The sequence below is a fragment of the Myodes glareolus genome, chromosome X (assembly GCF_982192425.1).
Source record: "Myodes glareolus chromosome X, mMyoGla1.1, whole genome shotgun sequence".
Lineage (NCBI taxonomy): Eukaryota > Metazoa > Chordata > Mammalia > Rodentia > Cricetidae > Myodes > Myodes glareolus.
Genome location: NC_142053.1, coordinates 133,409,859 through 133,416,792, shown reverse-complemented (window position 1 = coordinate 133,416,792; position 6,934 = coordinate 133,409,859).

Genomic DNA, 6,934 nt, shown 5'->3' with positions numbered 1-6,934 from the left:
ACGCTGTTGCTCTGTCTCTCTATTAGGAAATAAACATGCAAATAAGACAAAATATAATTTAAAAATAATAAGAAAAATGCATGAGAAACACACATACACACATTCCATAAAAATACAAAATCAGAAAACATAATATGCAAGCAAAAGGCCAGTAGTAAGGTTTTTTTAAAAAATACCAAAGTATGAGAAAAAGCAACCACAAACAAACAAACTTCCGAAAATACCATTGAGTTCATATTTTTCTTTTGGGCCGTCTACTTCTGGGCATGGGCATGGGGCCTAGCAGAAAGAATGTTATGGCTGGTGCTAAGACTGGTCCAAAGCACAGACATCAATGACCCTGCTTAGTTCATCAGACAATGCTATAATTAGTCCAAACAAGTGCCTGTGGTTAGTCCTAACAGCTGATAGTGCTTTGAATAGTACTTCCCTGGATACAGAATCACATTTTTTCTCTATTTCTCTACTTTTTATTCATTTTACATACCAACCACAGTTCCCCCTCTGTTCCCTCCTCCTACTCCCCCCTCCACCTCCCTCCCACTTCCCATCCACTCCTCAGAGAGTATAAGGCTTCCCATGGGGAAACAACTAATCACAGCATATGAGCTGATGAAGGACCAAGTCCCTCCCCACTGAAGGCTGAACAAGGTATCCCACAATAGGGAATGGGCTCCAAAAGCCAGCTCACGTGCCAGTGATAAATCCTGGTACTACTGCCAGGGGCCCACAAACTACCCAAGTCACACAATTGCTACCCACATTCAGCGGGCCTAATTAGGTCCCGTGCAGGCTCCCCAGCTATCAGTCCAGAGTCCATGAGCTCCCACTATCTCGGGTCAGCTGTGTCTGGATTTCCCCATCATGATCTTGCTCCCTTGGTCATACAATCCTTCCTCCCTCTCTTTAATTGTATTCCAGGAGCTCAGGCCAGTGCTTGACTGTGGCTCTATGCATCTGTTTCCATCAGTTACTGGCTAAAGATTCTATGATGACAATTAGGGTAGTCACCAATCTGATTACAGGGGATGGCTAGTTCAGGCTCCCTCTCCACTATTGCTAAGAGTCTTACCTGGAATCATCCTTGTGAATTCCTGGGAATTTTCTTACCACCAGGTTTCTCCCTAACCCCATAATGGCTTCCTCTATCAAGATGTCTCTTTCATTGCTCTCCCTCTCCATCCCTCCCCCAGCTCGACCATCCTTTTCCTTCATGAAGACCTCAACATAAATCCAGTTACACTGAACCTGACAGAAGAGAAAGTGGGAAGTAGCCTTGAATACATTGGCACAGGAGACCACTTCCTAAATATAACACCAGTAGCACAGACACTCAGAGCAACAATTAATAAATGGGACCTCCTGAAACTGAGAAGCTTCTGTAAGGCAAAGGACACAGTCAACAAGACAAAATGACAGCCTACATAATGAGAAAAGATCTTCACTAACCCCACATCAGACAGAGGTCTGTATTGTGCCCAGATTATGATCCCCAGAGAGAGACCACTAGAGAGGCCCAGACTGTAATAAGCAAAGTTTAATCCGCATAATACAAACATGTTTGGAACTCATCTCCATTCCCATTACAGTGAGGTAGAGAGGAATTGTATCTCCTCTGTGGGGTAAGCTTTTAAAGGCATAACTACAAAGAGAATCTTTGAAGATGCTTTGACACTTTTACAAGGACTTTTGCTCCCTCCCATTCTGTTAAGTCAGCCTTCTCCTTGCTCTTAGAGCAAGGCCACTGTTCTTGAGTTAAGTCATCTTTATGAGCCTGTACCAAGTGGTTGGCTGGGCTGAGCTAAGTGACCTTGTGCTCAGAATCTCCCTGGTGGGAGAGGGGAAGGCCACTATCTTTCTGGGAAAACATTCTGCTAGAAAATTTCTTCTCGCCCCTTTGAGAATAAGGGGTGAGGGTACCACAAAAGAAGCTCCTTTTTGTAGAAGAGGTAGCCTATTGGAGAGAACCATTGTAAAGGATTAAATAAAAATGATGCAGGTTCCTGAGTGCTACAGTGGATAGTGGGCCATGAGACCATGCCACAGGTCCCTGAGCGGGGGCAGGCAGCAGGCAGGGAATCCCCAGAGCAGCCAGTCCCAGGCAGGGATGGCGCATGAGACCACAAGGAGAGACAAATGGATGGGCTTGCCATGAGACCACTCTGCAGGTCTCCAAAGGTGACTGGTCCCGGGCCGGGAGTCATGCGACAGGTGAGAGACAGAGACATGGATAGGCACGCCATGTAGAGTGAGGCTGGATATTTATTTAGTGGGTTATAGAAGGAAAGGGGAGAAGGGGAGAAGAACAGAAAGGGAGAGGGGGAAGGGAAAAGTGGGGAGAGACAGAAGCTGCCTCTTCAAAAAAGAGATGGAAAAGGAAGGGACTCAGGCTGGAAGCTGAAGATCAGCTTTCCTCAGCAGACAGAGGAGAGAGTGGGCATGGCTTGTCTCTTAAAGGACAGGACAGATTATTACAACCATAACTGGTAAAAATACAGAGAGTAAGTGAATGTGTGGTGTTCAGGCCCAAATGGGACATCTATAACAAAACTCTTACACCCAAGACTCAAAAATCATCATGGAAGACAAGGTGAAAATATTGTAAGAGCCTGAGGAATGGGACAACTACTGACAGTGTCTTCTGAATAGAACAGAGGTGATGCACTCATGAATCCTCAACCACATCATTGCTTGCACAAGACCTACACAGAGCACACCAGTCAACATGACAACATGGATAGAAAAAACTTTCCCAAGGCCCCGACCCTTGGGTAACTATAGGTAGTCATTAACTACTGAGGGAGGGAGAACCAATACTTATTTTAGGGACAATTCACCAAACCTATGTAGTCAACAAATAAGCACAACACGAATTACACTCATTAGGTTGTTTGTGTATGTAAATATCAAATACAATTATAGAAGAGGTCATGAGGAGTGGAAGTGATGTGAATACAGTGTACAAATGTATAAAATTCTCAGATAAATTGAAGGGGGAAGAGAAGAATGTGAGGGAACAGAATACTCAAGAAAGGGGAAAGACAGAAAGTGAGAGAAAGGAAAAATATGTCTTGTTTGAGGGAGCCATTTAAGGACTAGCAAAAAAAACATGGCACTAGGGAAATTCCCACAAATCCACAGGGATGAGCCCAGCAAGGACTCTAAGCAACAGTGGAGAGGACACTTAAATTGGTCTTCCCCTGTAATCAGATTAATGACTACTTTAATCGTCATCATAGAACCTTCAACCAGCAACTGATGGAAGCAGAGGCAGAGATCCACAGCTAGCACTGGGCTGAGCTCCCAGAGTTCAGCTGAAGAGAGGGAGGAGCAATAATATGAGCAAAGGGGTGAAGACCTTGATGGGGACACCCACAGAAACTGTTGACCTGAGCAAGTGAGAGCTCACTGACTCTGGACTGATAGTGGGGGAACTTGCATAGGACAAAACTGGGTGATCTGAATGTGGGTGGCAGTTCTGAGGCTTGGACAGTCTGTGGGGCCACTGACAGTGGGACCAAGATTTATCCCCTAGTGCTTGGACTGGTGTCTAGAAGCACATTCTCTTTGGAGGGATACCTTGTTCAGCCAAGATATGGAGGGGGAGGCTTGGTTTTGCCTCAAAGTGAAGTGTCAGACTGTTGACTCCCCATGGGAAGCCTTACCCTTTCTAAGGAGTGGATGGGGGTTGGAGGAAGGCTGAGGTGGGAGGAGAAATATGCCTGTCTCTCCTTTCCAAGTGCTGAGATTACAGGAGCATGCCACACTCAGCTTGGACCAAACGTTTTTAGATTTATTCTATGTGTAAATGAGTATTTTGCCTGACTGTATGTATATGCAACACGTTGAGTGCCTCGTGCCCACAGAGTTAAAAATAAGGCATTGGATCCCCTGGAACAGGAGTTACAGATGCTTATAAGACAGCACATGGGTGCTGGGAACTGACCACAGATCTTTTGTAAGAGCAGCAAGTACTTTGAACCTCTGAGCTGCCTCTCCAACCCCTAGAGCGACTTTCAAAGACTTTGCTAGTTAAACCTCTAGCTTTGTGTCAACTACTAGAAAAGACTTCCTGGACACACATCCCTGCCCACCCCCGACCCCCCAAGCCTGCCCTATTGTCTGTGAGGTCCTTGGCTCAGGAACAGTTCCTGTTCCCGCATTGAGGCTACCCACCCAGAGGGGTGAGTGCGCACCTGTCTGGCCAGAGGGGAGTGCACAGCACCTCCAGAACCTGTTGCAGGGGCTTCTTGGCTCCTCACAACTCTCCCCTCCCCCCCCAAGTTCGCCCTTTTGTCTGCGGGGTCCTTCGACCTCCAAGAGTCCTGTCCCTGTGCTGAGGACAACTTTTCAGACCTGGGAACAGTTCCTGCTCCTGCACTGAGGAGATCCACCCAGAGTCAGTCACAGCAAAGATTGGACCAAGACACCAAGACTCTCCTGGATGCATTTGAAGGAAGAGATGGGCAGGTGCCAATGCAAGAATTCCTCCAACAACCTGAAAGGCAGTGTGACATCACCAGAATCCAGGGATCAGGCAACAAGAAGAATTGAAAATCCTACTCCAGAAGAAATAGAAGAAATCGACTTTAAAAGGAACTGTATGAAAATGATACAGGAACTTAAACAAGACGTGAAAAACTACTTAAAGAAATGGAGATGCAAACAAAAAGGTAGATGAAATGAATAAATCTCTCAAAGATAACCAAGAAAACCAAGAAAATGCAATCAAACAGGTAAGGGAAACAGTTCAAGACTTGAAAAATGAAATGGAAGTAATGAAGAAAACACAAACCGAGGGAAGGCTGGATATGAAAAATTTGGGTAAATGAACAGGAACTACAGAGACAAGTATTACCAACAGAATACAAGAGATAGAAGAAAGAATCTCAGACACTGAAGATACTACAGAGGAAATAAACTCACTGATTAAAGAACAAAACAAATTCAACAAATTCTTAACACAAAACATACAAGAAATCTGGGACACCGTGAAAAGACCAAACCTAAGAATAATAGGAGTAGAAGAAGGAGAAGATTTACAGCTCAAAGGCCCAGAATATATATTCAACAAAATTATAGAAGAAAACTTTCCCAACCTAAAGAAGAATATTCCTATGAAGGTACAAGAAGCATACAGAACACCAAATAGACTGGATAAAAAAATGCATCCCCTCACCATATAATAATCAAAACACAAAATATACAGAATAAAGAACGAATATTAAGAGCTGCAAGGGAAAATGTCAAGTAACATATAAAGGGAAGCCTATAGGAATTACACGTGACTTCTCAATGGAAACCATGAAAGCCAGAAGGTCTTGGATAGATGTGCTGCAGACACTAAGAGACCATGGATGCAAGCCCAGACTACTATACCCAGAAAAGCTTGCATTCACCATTGATGGAGAAAACAAGATATTACAGGACAAAAGCAGATTTAAACAATACGTAGCCACAAACCCAGTCTTACAGAAAATACTAGAAGGAAAATTACAAACCAAGGAAGCCAACAACACCCATAATAACACAAGCATTTGACAACCCTCCGCAAGCACAACTCAAAGAAGGGAAACACACAAACAATACCACCAGGAAAAATAACCGGAGTTAAGAACCACTGATAATTAATATCACTTAATATCAATGGACTCAATTCACCTATAAAAAGGCACAGGTTCAGAGAATGGATACAAAATCAGGATCCAACATTCTGCTGCCTACAAGAAACACACCTCAAACTCAAAGACAGACACTACCGCAGAGTAAAGGGTTGGGAAAAGGTGTTCCAATCAAATGGACCAAAAAACAAGTGGGTGTGGCTATACTAATATCTAACAAAATTGATTTCAAACTAAAATCAATCAGAAGAGCTGGAGATGGACACTTTATACTCATATCAGGAACAATTCATCAGGAGGAAACCTCAATCCTGAATATCTACGCCCCCTAATATGAAAGCACATACATATGTAAAAGAAACATTACTAGAACTCAGAGCATACATCAAACCCCACACTCTAATAGTGGGTGATTTCAACACTCCTCTCTCAGCAATGGACAGGTCAGCCAGACAGAAACTTAACAAAGAAATAAGAGAACTAACATATGTAGTGAAGCAAATGGACCTAACAGACATCTATAGAACATTCCACCCAAACAGAAGAGAATATACCTTCTTCTCATCATCTCATGGAACCTTCTCAAAAATTGATCACATAGTTGGTAACAAAGCAAACATCCATAGATACAAGGAAATTGTAGTAACCACCTGTGTACTATTTGATCACCATGGAATAAAGCTAGAATTCAACAACAATTTTAACCTCAGAAAGCCTACAAACTCATGGAAACTGAACAGTCAACTACTGAACCACCCCTGGGTCAAGGAAGAAATAGAAAGAAATTAAAGTCTTCCTTGAATCCAGTGAAAATAAAGATTAGGGATACAAGGTTCATTTCTAAATATAATAAAAGCAGTATACAGCAAGTTGACAGCTAACATTAAATTAAATGGAGAAAAACTCAAAGCCATACACTAAAATCAGGAACAAGACAAGGCTCTCCACTCTCTCCATACCTCTTCAATATAGTGCTTGAAGTTCTAGCAATAGCAATAAGACAGCATAAAGAGATCAAGGGGATTCGAACTGGAAAGGAAGAAGTCAAACTTTCATTATTTGCAGATGATATGATAGTGTACATAAGCGACCCCAAAAACTCTACCAAAGAACTCCTACAGCTGATAAACACCTTTAGTAATGTGGCAGGATACAAGATCAACTCCAAAAAAAATCAGTTGTCTTCCTATACACAAAGAACAAAGAAGCAGAGAGGAAAATCAGAGAAACATCACCTTTCACGATAGCCACAAATAGCATAAAATATCTTGGGGTAACTCTAACCAAGGAAGTGAAAGATCCATTTGACAAGA